The following is an 18,786-nucleotide window of genomic DNA, read 5'->3' as shown; positions in this document are numbered from 1 at the left end:
TCGTCGGGCAAGCGAATGGGCGGGGGAGCCTTGCGGCGCTGAATAAGGATGAATTGTCTCTCCTCCTTTTTACTTTAATGATTGATCACGCTTTGGTGATGTCTGATCCTACGGGAGAAAAAGATCAACCCATTGTTAGATGATTAATTCAAAGAAAGACTAGATCGAATGGATACTTCCCTGATCCTTGTGTTTGTACTACTGGCGCGGTGGCCAGAATTCCAGCAAGCCCATCATTGAACTGCTGCTGAAAATAGATGGAAAAACCATTTGCACCATGGCTTGATAGACGCCATGCCCCAAGGTGGGCGCCAACTGTCGTGGTAACGATTCCGACAATAAAAGAGGGGTAGGATAAAGGAGCATGATCTATCGAGATGCATATGGGTGACACGGTGGTTTTAGCGAGTTCGGGCCTCTCACGGTGGAGATAACAACCCTACGTCTCGTGCTCCGGAGAGGCTTTGTTTTATCTTAGAATGTATCCGGAGATTACAATGAGAGGGGAACAGATCCCCGTAGTCCTGAGACTAATGGTGAAAGAGAGAGAGAGATGGAAGAAGAAGGACCCCTTAGTCTAGCGGTGGGGGTGGCTTATATAGAGTGCGCCACCCCCTCACCTCCTATGTTACAAAGTGGGGGCGTTAATGCCATAACTCAGCCTACTACTAAGATGATGCTTCGCGTGCCTTGTCGACTGCTGGTCTGCGCATATCTGAGTGAGTTACACGGCCGAGTGGAATGAGTTCGTCGAGTGGAGTGACGTGCTCCGTGTGGTTGATGCCGTCCGAGTGACTTTCAAGTTGTGGTACATCTGGACGGCAATCTGTCCCAGGGGCCCAGTACAAAGTGTATGGTGCCCATGGGTAGGGTCTTCAGGTCAGGCCTGTTACCCTACCCTCAATACATGTCCTCGTCACCAATACCTTAGAAGATGAGGCGTCACCCCACTCGACATTGGTGGGCATAGATGGAACCTTGTGCACGTCCACCACCAAGTCCTTGCTTCCGGTCATATGATTTGTAGCTCCGCTATCGAGCAACCATGATCCACCACCGGAAGCAAACACCTACAAGAGATCAATGCTTGGTTTTAGGTACCCATTTTGTAATGGGTCCTTTGATGTTAGTAACACGGGTCTTTGGAACCCAAATAGACCATTCAATGTACTCATGAAGAGAACCAACAAATTTGGCATAAACATGCCCATCACTAGCACGACATAACACATAAGAAGGATTAAAATCGCCGGCTTTGTTGGGAGGGGTGACATAGCCCTTGTTGACATTGTTCTTCTTCTTCTCCTCGGAGGCACTCTCTCCCTCCTTCACAAAGGTTTGCATGAGAGGAGGAGGTCATTTGGTCTTGTCATTCTTCTTCTTGTTCTTGGAGTCGGGCACGTACCCAACCCCTTCCTTGGCCACAACCCCCTTTTGGTTGATCAAGAGATCGTTGAGGTTCTTCTTGCCTTGTATGCAAGTTGCAAGACCTCTCTCAAGTTGTCCCTTTAGCTTAGCATTCTCCTCAACGAGATGCACATGCTCACAACACGGGTTAGTACCATTTGCATTATCAATTAACATCATACGAGGGAAAGTGGATTTTTCCTTGGTTAGCTGTACTTGAAGTTGATCATGAGACTCTTTGAGGCTAGCATGAGCACCCTTCAAGACCTTGTGAGCCTTGTCAAGTAGATCAAACTCCTCTTTGAGTCTAGCAAGATCGACCTCAAGTTCGGCCTTCTTGGAGTTTAGCACATGATAAACTATGAGGGCATGATCATAATCTTTCTTTAACTTAGCATGATCAACGTTGTGTGACTCCTCAAGAGCCAAACGTAGACCACGCTCTTCCTCAAGAGCATTGGAAAGATCCTAAATCTCATCGGCATAGTCACGACTATGCCCTTCCATCTTAGTGATGGTGTCTTCGTGAGCCTCGATCATCTCATTGGCTTCACCAAGTTGTTCCAAGAGAGCAACAAAGTGCTTCTTGGATTTTCCCTTGAGTTTGCCCATAAAGGCCTCAAACTCGTTAGCCTCCACATTAGCTCCCTCAAGTTCATTAATGCTATCCATCGGAGAAGGATGATTAATGATGGTAGTTTTGATGTTGGGGGTTACCTTGTTGGTGGCTTTAGCCATGACGCACTTGGCGGTGATGCTCTCATTGGGTGAGTCGAAGAGAGACACCCGTGACGTCGTCGCAATGGCAACGGAGGCCATGGCAACCGACTCATCATCTTCATCATCGGCATCATCCTCATTGTACTCTTCTTGCACAACCAAAGCCTTGGGAGGAGTCTTCTTGGTGAAGTTGTTCTTGTTGGGGAACGACTTGGCCTTGTCCTTTCGGATGAGCTTGCCACCATTGTCTTCCCTCTTCTCATACGGGCATTCCGCAACGAAATGACTCACGTTGCCGCAATTGTAGCAAGTCCTTACACGTTGCTTGCCCCTTGTACCAATCGAGTTGTTTTTGCTAAAGTTTGGCCTCGAGTTTTTCTTGCTCCAAAATTGCCTTGAAGCAAGTGCCATGTGTTCATGATATGCATACTTCGTATCTTCGGGGTTGCTCTCCTCTTCTTCCTCTTCTTCGTCTTCCACGATGAGCTTGGCCTTCAATGCAAGGTTAGGCTTCTTTGCCCGTTGAGAATGGAGCACCGCATTGTCGGCGGTCTTGTCCAAAATGTTCATGGCCACAAACTCATCCAACACTTCGCTTGAGGTCAAAGTGTGGAAGTCCGGTCTTTGACAAATGACGGAGGACATGGCCTTGTGATAGGGCATCATTGCCTTGAGGAATTTGCGCTTGATCCAATTGTCATCCGTGTCCTTGCTCCCGTGATCTCGTAGTGAGACCGTGAGTTTGGTTACTCTCCGATAGAGCTCACGAGGTTCTTCATCTTCCTTCATTGCAAACTCATCGGCCTCATCTTGTACCACTTCATAGTTGGAGCGTTGAATGCTTGCGCTTCCCCGGTAGAGAGACACGACACAATGCCATGCATCTTTGGCCAAGGCGAAAGGACGAAGATGAGGTAGGTCTTCGGGTGAAATTGCATCTTGAATGATGAAGAGAGCATTCTCATTGAATTGATTGTCCGCGGCTTCTCGAGGAGTGAAGTTGCTTGGATCATGTGGATAGAAACCTTCTTCAATGATTCTCCAAAGGTTAGTGTTCACATGATTTAAATGACGTTTAAAGCGGTAAACCCAAGAATCAAAATCCTCATTTTTCACAATCTTAGGGGGAGGACCGGCATGATTCAAATGAGTGAAAGGAACCGGTCCACCATAAACAAGTGGTGGTTCCACATGGGCAAAGATGCCGGTGCAGGTAAGAAACGTTCTTGCTAGAAACCTATAGCAGCCACGTAAAAACTTGCAACTACAATTAGAGGACGTCTAACTTGTTTTTGCAGCATGTGCCGTGTGATGTGATATGGCCAAAAGGATGTGATGAATGATATATGTGACGTATGAGATTGATCATGTTCTTGTAATAGGAATCACGACTTGCATGTCAATGAGTATGACAACCGGCAGGAGACATAGGAGTTGTCTTAATTTATTTATGACCTGCGTGTCGACATAAACGTCATGTAATTACTTTACTTTATTGCTAAAGCGTTAGCCATAGTAGTAGAAGTAATAGATGACGAGACAACTTCAAGAAGACACGATGATGGAGATCATGATGATGGAGATCATGATGATGGAGATCATGGTGTCATGTCGGTGACAACGATGATCATGGAGCCTCGAAGATGGAGATCAAAAGGAGCAAATGATATTGGCCATATCATGTCACTATTTGATTGCATGTGATGTTTATCATGTTTTACATCTTATTTGCTTAGAACGACGATAGCTTAAATAATATGATCCCTCGTAATAATTTCAAGAAAGTGTTCCCCCTAACTATGCACCGTTGCGAAGGTTCGTTGTTTCGAAGCACCACATGATGATCGGGTGTGATAGATTCTAACGTTCGAATACAACGGGTGTAAGCCAGATTTACACACGCAATACACTTAGGTTGACTTGACGAGCCTAGCATGTACAGACATGGCCTCGGAACACGGAAGACTGAAAGGTCGAACATGAGTCGTATAGAAGATACGATCAACATGAAGATGTTCACCGATGATGACTAGTCCGTCTGACGTGATGATCGGACACGGCCTAGTTGACTTGGATCATGTTTCACTTAGATGACTAGAGGGATGTCTATCTGAGTGGGAGTTCATTGAATATTTTGATTAGATGAACTTAATTATCATGAACATAGTTGAAAGGATCGATATGGTTGACTAGAGGGGGGGGGGTGAATAGGCAACTACCAATTTTTACTTTTCTTTACCAAATTAAACTTTGCATCAAAGTAGGTTGTCTAGATGTGCAACTAGGTGAGCAACCTATATGATGCAATAACAACAAACATACAAGCAAGCAAGGGAAGAAACACTAAAGAGCTTGCACAAGTAAATGTAAGAGATAACCAAGAGTGGATCCGGTGAAGACGAGGATGTGTTACTGAAGTTCCTTCCTTTTGAGGGGAAGTACGTCTCCGTTAGAGCGGTGTGGAGGCACAATGCTCCCCAAGAAGCCACTAGGGCCACCGTATTCTCCTCATGCCCTCACACAATGCGAGATGCCGTGATTCCACTATTGGTGCCCTTGAAGGCGGCGACCGAACCTTTACAAACAAGGTTGGGGCAATCTCCACAACTTAATCGGAGGCTCCCAACAAGACCACAAAGCTTCACCACAATGGACTATGGCTCCGTGGTGACCTCAACCATCTAGGGTGCTCAAACACCCAAGAGTAACAAGATCTGCTAGGGATGAGTGGGGGAATTGAAAATCCCTTGGTGGAAGTGTAGATCGGGGCCTTGTCAACCACTCCCAAGCAAATCAACAAGTTTGATTGGCTAGAGAGATAGATCGGGCGAAAATGGAGCTTGGAGCATTTAATGGAGCTTGAGCAATAAATGGAGCTTGGGGGAGGAAGAGGTAGGTCAAAGAGAAGAAGGGGACTCCCTTTTATAGTGGGGGCAACAATCCAACCGTTGCCCCCCACCGACCAGCCCCGCACAGGGCGGTACTACCGCTGAGAGGGGGCGGTACTACCGCCAGGACAACGGTACGGCCGCGCCAGCCAGCGGCACTGCCGCGCAGAGGAGACTAGAAAGAAAGGACCCAACCGCGGTACTAGCGCGGTGGTAGGGACGGCACTACCGCTCCTAGAACGGTACTACCGCCTCTACAACCGTGACTAGTGCCGCAAAACCCGACACGAGAAAAAGACCTCTCGAATCGAGGCGGTAGGAGCCAGACTGCCCAGCGGTACTACGGCAGCGGGGTCACGGGCGGTATTACCGCTGTGGAGCGGTACTGCCGCTTGTGACCCTTCGGCCGTACTACCGCTGGCAGTGCCGTACTACCGCTGGGGCGCATAAGAGATAGAGAGAATCTCTCAAAAGAGGCTGAGGACGAGGCAGAGGTGCCAGGCACCCCAACGGTACTACTGTTGTGGAGCCATGGGCGGTACTACCGCTGTGGAGCGGTACTGCCGCTTGGCTCCTCAGCGGTACTACCGCTGGGTTGCGCGGTACTACCGCTTGGACCCAGACAGGACAAGGAAGAGAGGAGAGATCTCTTCAATGGAATGGAGATGCTTGAAGGGTGAGAAGCTGATGTGTACGTGATGATTCCACCCATGCAATACCCTAGCGGACCCCCTCTTGATAGTACGGTGCCCTCTATGCAACTAGTCCACCGAGAAAGAAACGAAAGAGCTACACCGTCTTGAAATACACTCCGAGGGGAAGAAAGCGTCGCGTGCCAGGGGAGAATCTGTGAATTATTCAAAGCACAAGATTAGTCCGCAAACATGTTGTCATCAATCACCAAAACTACCTTGAGAGAGATATGCCGTAACAATAGTCTAAATTGTCTTTGCAAATATGTTGTAGATAAATGGCTCACGTTGTAGCTCCCTATTTCAATACGTTCCTAGAGAAAGACCAAGTTGAAAGATATTGTAAGCAATGATGCGGACTGGGTCCGTAGTTCGAGGAGTGCCCTCACTGCTACACAGAAGGCTTACGTCTTTGATGCACCGCTCGATGTGCAAACCCCTACAACGTCGTCTGTGGAAGTTGTGAACACCTGACAGACACATCCTGATGACTACTTGATAGTTTAGTGCACCATACTTTACGGCTTAGAATCGGGAATCCAATGACGTTTTGTACGCCATAAGACATATGAGATGTTACAAGAGCTGAAATTGGGATTTCAGGCTCATGCCCGTGTTGAGAGGTATGAGACCTCTGACAAGTTCTTTTGCCAACAAGATGGAGGAGAATAGCTCAGCTAGTGAGCATGTGCTCAGAATGTCTGGGTGCTACAATCACTTAAATCAAGTGGGAGTTAAACTTCCAAATAAGATAGTGTTTGATAGAGTTCTCTAGCCACTATCACTAAGCTACTAGATCTTCATGATGAACTATGACATGCAAGGGATGGAGTTGATCCCGGAGCTGTTCGGTGCTTAAGACCCCAAAAGGTAGAAATCAAGAAGGAGCATCAAGTGTTGATGGTTTAACAAGACCACTGGTTTTCAAGAAGGGCAAGGGCTATAAGGGAAACTTCATGGATGGCAAACCAGTTGCCGCTCCAGTGAAGGAACCCAAGGTTGAACCCAAACCCGAGACTAAGTGCTTCTATTGTAAGGGGAACGTTCACTGGTAGCGGAATTACCCCAAATGCATGGTAGATAAGAAGGCTGGCAACTTCAACAAAGCATATACGTGTTATTAATGTGTACCTCACTAGTACTCCTGGTAGCACCTGGGTATTGGATACCGATTCAGTTGCTATTATTGGTGACTTGAAGCAAAAGCTACGGACTAGACGGAGACTGGCTAAGGGCGAGGTGATGATGTGTGTTGGAAGTGTTTCCAAAGTTGATGAGATCACCATCGCACGCTCCATCTGCCTTCGAGATTAGTATTGAACCTAGATAAATGTTATCAGGTGTCTACGTTGAGCATGGATATGATTAGATCATGTTCATTCCAATACGGTTATTCATTTAAGTTAGAGAATAATGGTTATTCTATTTACATGAATAATACCTTTCATGGTCATGCACCCTATGTGAATGGTTCATTGAATCTCGGTCGTGGTAATACGCATGTTCACGCCAAAATATGTAGAGTTAATAATGATAGTACCACTTTCTTGTGGCACTGCCGCTTAGGTCATATTGGCGTAAGATGTTGGGGAACATAGTAATTTCAAAATTTTCCTACGCACACGCAAGATCATGGTGATGCATAGCAACGAGAGGGGAGAGTGTGATCTACGTACCCTTGTAGACCGACAGCGGAAGCGTTATGACAACGCGGTTGATGTAGTCGTACGTCTTCACGACCCGACCGATCAAGCACCGAAACTACGACACCTCCGAGTTTTAGCACACGTTCAGCTCGATGACGATCCCCGGACTCCAATCTAGCAAAGTGTCAGGGAAGAGTTCTGTCAGCACGACGGCGTGGTGATGATCTTGATGTTCTACCATCGCAGGGCTTCGCCTAAGCACCGCTACAATATTATCGAGGATTATGGTGGAAGGAGGCACCGCACATGGCTAAGAAAACGATCACGTGGATCAACTTCTGTGTCTAGGGTTGCCCCCTGCCCCCGTATATAAAGGAGCAAGGGGAGGAGGCCGGCCGGCCCTATAGGCGCGCCAAGGAGGAGTCCTCCTCCTAGTAGGAGTAGGACTCCTATTAGGAGGGGGAAGGAAATGGGGAGGGAGAAGGAAAGGGGGGCGCCGCCCCCCCTCTCCTAGTCCAATTCGGACCAGGGGGGAGGAGGTGCGCAGCCCACCCTGGCTGCCCTTCTCTTTCTCCACTAAGGCCCATATGGCCTATTGCTTCTCCGGGGGGGGGGGGGGGGGTTCCGGTAACCCTCCGGTACTCCGGTTTTCTCCGAAATCACCCGGAACACTTCCCGTGTCCGAATATAGCCGTCCAATATATCAATCTTTATGTCTCGACCATTTCGAGACTCCTCGTTATGTCCGTGATCACATCCGGGACTCTGAACTAACTTCGGTACATCAAAACTCATAAACTCATAATATAACTGTCATCGAAACCTTAAGCATGCGGACCCTATGGGTTCGAGAACAATGTAGACATGACCGAGACATGTCTCCGGTCAATAACCAATAGCGGAACCTGGATGCTCATATTGGCTCCTACATATTCTACAAAGATCTTTATCGGTCAGACCGCATAACAACATACGTCGTTCCCTTTGTCATCGGTATGTTACTTGCCCGAGATTCGATCGTCGGTATCTCAATACCTAGTTCAATCTCGTTACCGGCAAATCTCTTTACTCATTTCATAATACATCATCTCGCAACTAACTCATTAGTTGCAATGCTTGCAAGGCTTATGTGATGTGCATTACCGGGAGGGCCCAGAGATACCTCTCTGACAATCGGAGTGACAAATCCTAATCTCGAAATACGCCAACCCAACATTTACCTTTAGAGACACCTGTAGAACTCCTTTATAATCACCCAGTTACGTTGTGACGTTTGGTAGCACACAAAGTGTTCCTTCGGCAAACGGGAGTTGCATAATCTCATAGTCATAGGAACATGTATAAGTCATGAAGAAAGCAATAGCAACATACTAAACGATCGGGTGCTAAGCTAATGGAATGGGTCATGTCAATCACATCATTCTCCTAATAATGTGATCCCGTTAATCAAATGACAACACATGTCTATGGTTAGGAAACATAACCATCTTTGATTAATGAGCTAGTCAAGTAGAGGCATACTAGTGACGTTTAGTTTGTCTATGTATTCACACAAGTATTATGTTTCCGGATAATACAATTCTAGCATGAATAATAAACATTTATCATGATATAAGGAAATAAATAATAACTTTATTATTGCCTCTAGGGCATATTTCCTTCATAAGATGCATGAAGAAACTCCATGTCGATGGATGTTTGGAGTCACTTGATTTTGAATCACTTGACACATGCGAGCCATGCCTCATGGGCAGGATGACTAAGACCCCGTTTTCAGGTACAATGAAATGGGCAAGTGACTTGTTGGAAATCATACATGCTGATGCGTGTGATCCAATGAAACTTGAAGCGTGGGGTGGATATCGCTATTTTCTCATCTTCACTGACGATTTGAGTAGATATAGGTATATTTACTTAATGAAGCACAAGTCTGAAACATTTGAAAAGTTCAAGCGGTTTCAGAGTGATGTTAAGAACCATCATAAAGATCAAATTCCTACGATCTGATCGATGAGAATTTCTGAGTTATGAGTTTGGCAATCACTTAAGACATTGTGGAATTGTTTCACAGTTGAAGCCACCTCGAACACCACAGGGTAATGGTGTGTTTGGACGTCGTAATCGAACCTTATGAGATATGGTGCGATCTATGATGTCTCTTACCGATCTACCATTTTCATTTTGAGTATATGCATTAGAGATAGCTGCATTCACTTTAGTTAAGACACCATCTAAGTCCGTTGAGATGATGTCCTATGAATATGGTTTGGCAAGAAACCAAAGTTGTCGTTTCTTAATGTTTGGGGCTTCGATGCTTAAGACTTCAACCGGAGAAGCTCGAACCCAAAAGCGGACAAACACATCTTCATAGGATACCCAAAGGTGACAGTTGGGTATACCTTCTATCTCAGATCCGAGGGCAAATTGTTTGTCGCTAAGAACGGGTCCTTTCTCGAGAAGGAGTTTCTCTCGAAAGAATTGAGTGGGAGGAAGATAGAACTTGATGAGGTTGTCGAACCTTTACTTCAACCAGAGAGTGATGCAACACAGAAAGATGTTTTCTGTGGGGCCTACGTCTGTTGAATAGGAAGTTAATGATAGTGATCATGAAGCTTCGGATCAAGTTGCTATCGAACCTCGTAGGTCGACAAGGATATGTACTACTCCTGAGTGGTACGGTAATCCTGTCTTAGATATCATGTTGTTAGACAACAATGAACCTACGATCTATGGAGAAGTGATGGTGGGCCTGTATTCCGACAAATGGTTAGAAGCCATGAAATCTGAGATAGGATCCATGTATCAGAACAAAGTATGGACTTTGGTGGACTTGCCCAATGATCGGCGAGCCATTGAGATAAATGGATCTTTAAGAAGAAGACGGACGTGGGCGGTAATGTTACCGTCTATGAAGCTCGACTTGTGGGAAAGAATCTTTTCACAAGTTCAAGGAGTTGACTACGATGAGAATTTCTCACCCGTAGCGATGTTTAAGTCCGTCGGAATCATGCTAGCATTAGCTGTATTTTTCTATTATGAAATCTAACAGATGGATGTCAAAACAAGTTTTCTTACCAGTTTTCGTAAGAAAAGGTTGTATGTGATACAATAAAAGGTTTTGTCGATCCTAAGGATGCTAAAAGGTATGCTGGCTCCAGCAATCCTTCTATGGACTAGAGCAAGCATCTCGGAGTCGGACTATATGCTTTGATGGAGTGATCAAAGCTTTTAGGTTTATACAATGTTTGCTAGAAACTTGTATTTACAAGAAAGTGAGTGGGAGCACTACAACATTTCTGATAAGTATATGTGGATGACATATTGTTGATTCGAAATAATGTAGAATTTCTGGAAAGCATAAACGGTTGTTTGAAGAGTGATTTTCAAAGGAAGACCTGGATAAAGCTGCTTACATATTGGGAATCAAGATCTATAGAAATAGATCAAGACGCCTGATGATACTTTCAAAGAACGCACACCTTGACATGTTTTTGAAGGAGTTCAAAATAGATCAGTCAAAGAAGGGGTTCTTACCTGAGTTGTAAGGTGTGAAGTTGAGTAAGACTCAAAGCTTGACCACGGCAGAAGAAATAGGAAGGACGAAGGTCGTCCCCTATGCTTTTGTCATGGGCTCTATACGGTATGCCATGCTGAGTACCGCACCTGATGTGTGCCTTGCCACATGTCTGGCAAGAGGGTACAAAGGTGATCTAGGAGTGGATCACCAGATAGCAGTCAAAATTATCCTTAGAGGAATAAGGAAATGTTTCTCGGTTATGGAGGTGATAAAGAGTTCGACGTAAAGAGTTATGTCGATGCAAGCTTAACACCTATCTGGATAGCTCTGAGTAGAGATACCGGATACGTATAATGGAGCAACTATTTGGAATAGCTCCAAGTGGAACGTGGCAGTAACATCTACGATATGACATAAAGTTTTGCGAAATACATAGGGATCTGAATATTGCAGACCCGTTGACTACAACCTCTCTCACAAGCATAACATGATCAAACCCAGAACTCATTGAGTGTTAATCACATAGTGATGTGAACTAGATTATTGAGTCTAGTAAACTCTTTGGATGTTGGTCACATGGCATGTGACCTGTGAGTGTTAATCACATGGCGATGTGAGCTAGATTATTGACTCTAGTGCAAGTGGGAGACTGTTGGAAATATGCCCTAGAGGCAATAATAAATTATTTATTATTATATTTCATTGTTCATGATAATCATTTATTATCCATGCTAGAATTGTATTGATAGGAAACTCAAATACATGTGTGGATACATAGACAACACCATGTCCCTAGTAAGCCTCTAGTTGACTAGCTCGTTGATCAATAGATGGTTACGGTTTCCTGACCATGGACATTGGATGTCGTTGATAATGGGATCACATCATTAGGAGAATGATGTGATGGACAAGACCCAATCCTAAGCCTAGCACAAGATCGTGTAGTTCGTATGCTAAAGCTTTTCTAATGTCAAGTATCATTTCCTTAGACCATGAGATTGTGCAACTCCCGGATACCGTAGGAGTGCTTTGGGTGTGCCAAACGTCACAACGTAACTGGGTGGCTATAAAGGTGCACTATGGGTATCTCTGAAAGTGTCTGTTGGGTTGGCACGAATCGAGAGTGGGATTTGTCACTCCATGTAACGGAGAGGTATCTCTGGGCCCACTCGGTAGGACATCATCATAATGTGCACAATGTGACCAAGGAGTTGATCACGGGATGATGTGTTACGGAACGAGTAAAGAGACTTGCCGGTAACAAGATTGAACAAGGTATCGGGATACCGACGATCGAATCTCGGGCAAGTATCGTACCGATAGACAAAGGGAATTGTATACGGGATTGATTGAATCCTTGACATCGTGGTTCATCCGATGAGATCATCATGGAGCATGTGGGAACCAACATGGGTATCCAGATCCCGCTGTTGGTTATCAACCGGAGAGTTGTCTCGGCCATGTCTGCATGACTCCCGAGCCCGCAGGGTCTACACACTTAAGGTTCGATGACGCTAGGGTTATAGGGAAAGTATGTACACGGTTACCGAATGTTTTTCGGAGTCCCGGATGAGATTCGGGACGTCACGAGGAGTTCCGGAATGGTCCGGAGATAAATATTTATATATGGGAAGTCCCGTTTTGGTCACTGGAAAAGTTTCGGGTGCTATCGGTAACGTACCGGGACCACCGGGAGGGTCCCGAGGGTCCACCAGGTGGGGCCACCAGCCCTAGAAGGCTGTGTGGGCCAAGTGTGGGAAGGGACCAGCCCCAGGTGGGCTGGTGCGCCCCCCACCAAGGCCCAATGCACAAGGGAGAGTGGGAGGGGGCAAACCCTAGGTCCAGATGGGCCTTAAGGCCCACCCTAGGTGCGCCCCCCTCTCTCCTCCCTTGGCCGCCACCCTAGATGGGTTTTGGGGCTGCCGCCACCCCTAGGGAGGGAACCCTAGATAGGGGCGCAGCCCCTCCCCTTACCCTATATATACTTGAGGTATTGGGGGCTGCAAGAGACACGAGATCATCTCCCTCTTGGCGCAGCCCTACCTCTCTCCCTCCTCGTCTCTCGTAGTGCTTGGCGAAGCCCTGCTGGAGTTCCGCGCTCCTCCACCACCACCACGCCGTCGTGCTGCTGATGGACAGAGTCTTCCCCAACCTCTCCTTCTCCCCTTGCTGAATCAAGGCGTGGGAGACGTCACTGGGCTACACGTGTGTTGAACGCGGAGGCGCCTTTGTTCGGCGCTTAGATCGGAATCAACCGCGATCTGAATCGCTACGAGTACGACTCCTTCATCCGCGTTCTTGCAACGCTCCCGCTTAGCGATCTACTAGGGTATGTAGATGCACTCCCCTTTGAAGGAAATATGCCCTAGAGGCAATAATAAAGTTATTATTTATTTCCTTATATCATGATAAATGTTTATTATTCATGCTAGAATTGTATTAACCGGAAACATAATACATGTGTGAATACATAGACAAACAGAGTGTCACTAGTATGCCTCTACTTGACTAGCTCGTTAATCGAAGATGGTTATGTTTCCTAACCATAAACAAAAGAGTTGTTATTTGATTAACGGGATCACATCATTAGGAGAATGATGTGATTGACTTGACCCATTCCGTTAGCTTAGCACCCGATCGTTTAGTATGTTGCTATTGCTTTCTTCATGACTTATACATGTTCCTATGACTATGAGATTATGCAACTCCCGTTTGCCGGAGGAACACTTTATGTGCTACCAAATGTCACAACGTAACTGGGTGATTATAAAGGAGCTCTACAGGTGTCTCCAAAGGTACATGTTGAGTTGGCGTATTTCGAGATTAGGATTTGTCACTCCGATTGTCGGAGAGGTATCTCTGGGCCCTCTCGGTAATGCACATCACATAAGCCTTGCAAGCATTGCAACTAATGAGTTAGTTGCGAGATGATGTATTACGGAACGAGTAAAGAGACTTGCCGGTAACGAGATTGAACTAGGTATTGAGATACCGATGATCGAATCTTGGGTAAGTAACATACCGATGACAAAGGGAACAACGTATGTTGTTATGCGGTCTAACCGATAAAGATCTTCGTAGAATATGTAGGAGCCAATATGAGCATCCAGGTTCCGCTATTGGTTATTGACCAGAGACATGTCTTGGTCATGTCTACATTGTTCTCGAACCGCAGGGTCCGCACGCTTAAGGTTTCGATGACAGTTATATTATGAGTTTATGAGTTTTGATGTACCGAAGGAGTTCGGAGTCCCGGATGAGGTCGGGGACATGACGAGGAGTCTCGAAATGGTCGAGACGTAAAGATCAATATATTGGACGACTATATTCGGACATCGGAAAGGTTCCGAGTGATTCGGGTATTTTTCGGAGTACCGGAGAGTTACGGGAATTCGCCGGGGAGTATATGGGCCTTATTGGGCCATACGGGAATAGAGGAGAGAGGCCAAAAGGAAGGAGGCCTGCGCCCCCCCTCTGGTCCGAATTGGACAAGGGGTGCAGCCCCCTTTTCCTTCTTCCTCTCCCCCTCTTTCCCCTTCTCCTACTCCAACAAGGAAGGAGGGAGTCCTACTCCCGGTGGGAGTAGGACTCCCCTTGGCGCGCCCCCTCCTAGGCCGGCCGCCCCCTCCCCCTTTCTCCTTTATATACAGGGGCAGGGGGCACCTCTAGACACACAAGTTGATCTTCGTGATCGTTCCTTAGCCGTGTGCGGTGCCCCCCTCCACCATATTCCACCTCGGTCATATTGTAGCGGTGCTTATGCGAAGCCCTGCGACGGTTGAACATCAAGATCGTCACCACGCCGTCGTGCTGACGGAACTCCTCTCCGAAGCTTTGCTGGATCGGAGCCCGGGGAGCGTCATCGAGCTGAACGTGTGCCAAGAACTCAGAGGTGCCGGAGTAACGGTGCTTGGATCGGTTGGACCGGGAAGACGTACGACTACTTCCTCTACGTTGCGTCAACGCTTCCGCTTCGGTCTACGAGGGTACGTAGACAACACTCTCCCCTCTCGTTGCTATGCATCACCATGATCTTGCGTGTGCGTAGGAATTTTTTTGAAATTACTATGTTCCCCAACACCCTTCCCCTCGTTGCTAGATTACTCCATAGATTGATCTTGGTGATGCGTAGAAAATTTTAAAATTCTGCTACGATCCCCAACATGAAAGGACTCTTTTGGAATAGCAAAGGTCTAGCAGACTTGGCTAAACAACGATTCTTAGCAGAGACAACGTTAGAACATCACTTAGATTTCATTGCACTTTTGGAAACTGGACGAGATAATTTCACATCCCAATTCTTTCAAACCCTCTCCCATGGTATCGATTTTGACTGGCACATTCTACCTCCTAGAGGAAGATCCGACGGGATTTTACTAGGAGTACGATGTGAGACGTTAGAGGTGCTTAATGTGGTTCAGGGAGACTTTTCGGTTAAATTCGGGGTAAGATCAAAATTGGATGGGTTCCGATGGTCACTAGTTGCGGTATATGGGGCAGCACAACCTGAATTTAAACCTGATTTTCTAGCTGATCTAGTGCGGATTTGTGGAGATGAAAATCCGCCACTACTATTCAGGGGGGATTTTAATATCATTCGGAGGAGAGAACAAAAGAATAATGACAATTTCGATGGACGTTGGTCTATGATGTTTAACATGATTATCGAGAGCCTCAATTTGAGAGAAATTGAGCTCACCGGTAGACAGTTTACATGGGCCAACTCGTTACCTATTCCGAATTATGAAAAGTTGGATAGGGTACTTGCTAGTGTGGAGTGGGAACAAAAATATCCGTTGGTGTCGGTCCATGCGATGCAGAGAGCGATCTTGGATCATACACCACCCTTTTTAGATTCGGGCGAGACTACCCATGTTGCAAATAAAAATATCTTCTCCTTCGAGCAAAGCTGGTTTGAACGAGAAGGGTTTATGGAGTTGATTGCACGCGAATGGGCTAAGCCGGTTACGGGAAGGACACATGTCGAGAGATAGCAGAATAAGATTCGACACCTCCGACAATTTCTGAGAGGATGGGCCAGAAATGAGAGTGAGATTTATAAGCAGAAAAAGAACGTCTAACTCAACTCATTGAAGCACTAGATGTAAAGGCCGAAACCACTCTCCTTTCTGTTAATGAGCATCGAACCAAGTCTGAGGCTGAGCAAGGCCTACGTGCTCTCTTGAGAGGGGAGGAGCTAAAGTGGGCGTTGCGTGCGAAAACGCTTAAGGTGGTCCAAGGGGACGAAAACACACAGTTCTTCCATATGGTTGCAAATGGTAAACATAGGAAGAAGAAGGTCATGCAGCTTGAACAGGACGAGGGGACAAATAGTGGGGCATGAAAATCTGAAAGCGTATATTTCCAACTATTATAAAAACCTATTTGGACCCCCGAATACATCCACGGTGTCCCTTGATGAGCCTGTTATTGATGATATACCTCAATTACAGGCAACAGAGAACGATGTTCTCTCTGCACCATTTACTGAAAAATAAGTTCGTCTGGCCATAACCCAAATGAAGCCGAATAAAGCACCGGGACCAGATGGGTTTCCAGCTGAATTCTATAAGAAATTTTGGCATATCATTAAAGATGATCTTATGCCTATGTTTCATGATTTTTTCGATGGCCATTTGGAGTTGTTTCACATCAACTTTGGTACGATAACATTGTTACCTAAGAAGAATGAGGCGGTTCGGATCGAACAATTCCGACCCATTTGCCCGCTGAATGTGAATTTTAAAATATTCACAAAGGTAGGAACCAATAGATTGACACAAATTGCTCACTCAGTGGTTCAACCTAGTCAGACAACTTTCATGCCGGGACGACACATACTAGAAGGAGTGGTCGTCTTACATGAAACACTCCATGAGATTCACTCGAAGAAACTAGACGGGGTTATCTTCAAAGTGGATTTTGAGAAGGCTTATGATAAAGTAAAATGGCCTTTTCTTCAGCAGGCAATGCGCATGAAGGGTTTTAGTGAAACCTGGAGGAACCAAGTTGATACTCAAGTCCAGAAAGGTAGTGTCAGAATTAAGGTGAACGATGACATCGGTCACTACTTCCAGACGCATAAGGGGTTGAGACAAGAGGATTCCATGTCACCTCTTCTGTTCAATATTGTGGCAGATATGTTGGCCGTAATTATTGGCAGGGCCAAGCAGCATGGCCATGTAGAGGGTCTAGTTCCTCATCTAGTTGATGGAGGGGTGTCCATTCTACAATATGCCGATGACACTATTCTGTTCAGGGAACATGACATGGCTAAGGCACGTAACATGAAACTTATCTTGTGTCTATTCGAACAATTGTCTGGCTTAAAAATCAATTTTCATAAGAGTGAGGTGTTCTGTTTTGGGAAGGCCAAAGACGAAGAACATACATACAGACAATTGTTTGGATGCGAATTAGGTGCCTTACCTTTCAGTTACTTGGGCATTCCGATTCATCACCGTAAGCTATCCAATAAAGAATGGAAATGTATTGAAGAACGAATTGAAAAAAAACTCAGCTGCTGGAAGGGAAAGCTGATGTCATATGGAGGTCGGCTAGTTTTGATTAACTCAGTATTGACTAGCATGCCAATGTTTTTACTTTCGTTCTTCGAAATTCCGAAAAGGGTCCGAAAGCGACTTGATTTCTTTAGATCTCGTTTCTTTTGGCAGTCTGATGAGGCCAAGAGGAAATATCGTCTCGCGCGATGGGATATCCTTTGTCGACCTGAAGACCAAGGGGGCCTCGGTATTGAGAACTTGGAAATTAAGAATAAATATCTTATGAGCAAATGGTTGTACAGGTTAGAGACAGAGCCGGAGGGCATGTGGTCTCAAATCCCGCGCAATAAGTATTTGCACTCAAAAACGCTAGCCCAGGTTACCATCAGACCTACTGATTCGCCGTTCTGGAAGGGATTTATGAGAACGAAGGATATGTTCTTTCGTAGGGTCAAATTCTTGGTTGGCAATGAGATGTCAACAAGATTTTGGGAGGATACGTGGTTAGGAGAGACGCCTCTGGCCTTACAATATCCCACCCTCTACAATATTGTGCAACGTAAGGAGGATTATGTAGGTATCGTCCTTCAAACTATTCCCTTGAACATCCAATTCAGACGTACGTTAGTGGGTGAGAGATGGACAACCTGGATGCACTTGGTTCGAAGATTGATTGAAGTTCGACTCTCCGACATGCCGGACTCAACACAATGGAGGTTAACTAAAAATGGGATATTTATGGTGAAATCCTTTTATACGAATCTGATCAATTATGGCCCCCACTCAAGGTCACTACATATATGGAAGGTTAAGCTTCCTTTGCGGATTAAATTTTTTATGTGGTTTGTCCACAAGCAAGTAATACTCACAAAGAACAACTTACTTAAGAGGCGATGGGTATGCAATTCACGGTGTTGTTTTTGTGCTCAAGATGAGACAATACAACATTTATTCTTTGAATGCCCACTTGCCAAGTTACTTTGGAGAACGATTCATATATCTTTTAATATCAACCCTTCAGTAGATATTGCGTCTTTGTTTGGGACGTGGTTAGCTGAGGTTAAACAGATCACGGCAGCTCGTATTCGGATTGGAATATGTGCGTTATTATGGGCTATATGAAACTGCAGAAATGATATGATTTTTAACAGATAACACAAATTAACTTTTTTGCAGGTTATCTTCAGAGCTACAGCTTGGATCTGTACGTGGTCCTTACTCACTCCTATGAACTCCAGGGAGCCTTTGGTTACTGGGTGCAACCAATGGGAGATGGTGGCTCGGGTTATATTCAACCGGTTCGGATGGCGTTCGCATAACAAGATAGGAGTCTAGAGAGCTTATCCTTATTATTACCGTATCGGTTGTTTTTGTTCGCTTGTAATTTTCCAGTTTATGTACTTTGTTTTGCTC

The sequence above is a fragment of the Triticum urartu genome, chromosome 7A (assembly GCF_056163025.1).
Source record: "Triticum urartu cultivar PI428250 chromosome 7A, HENAU_Tu73, whole genome shotgun sequence".
Classification (NCBI taxonomy): Eukaryota; Viridiplantae; Streptophyta; class Magnoliopsida; order Poales; family Poaceae; genus Triticum; species Triticum urartu.
Note: the sequence above shows the minus strand (reverse complement) of the source record.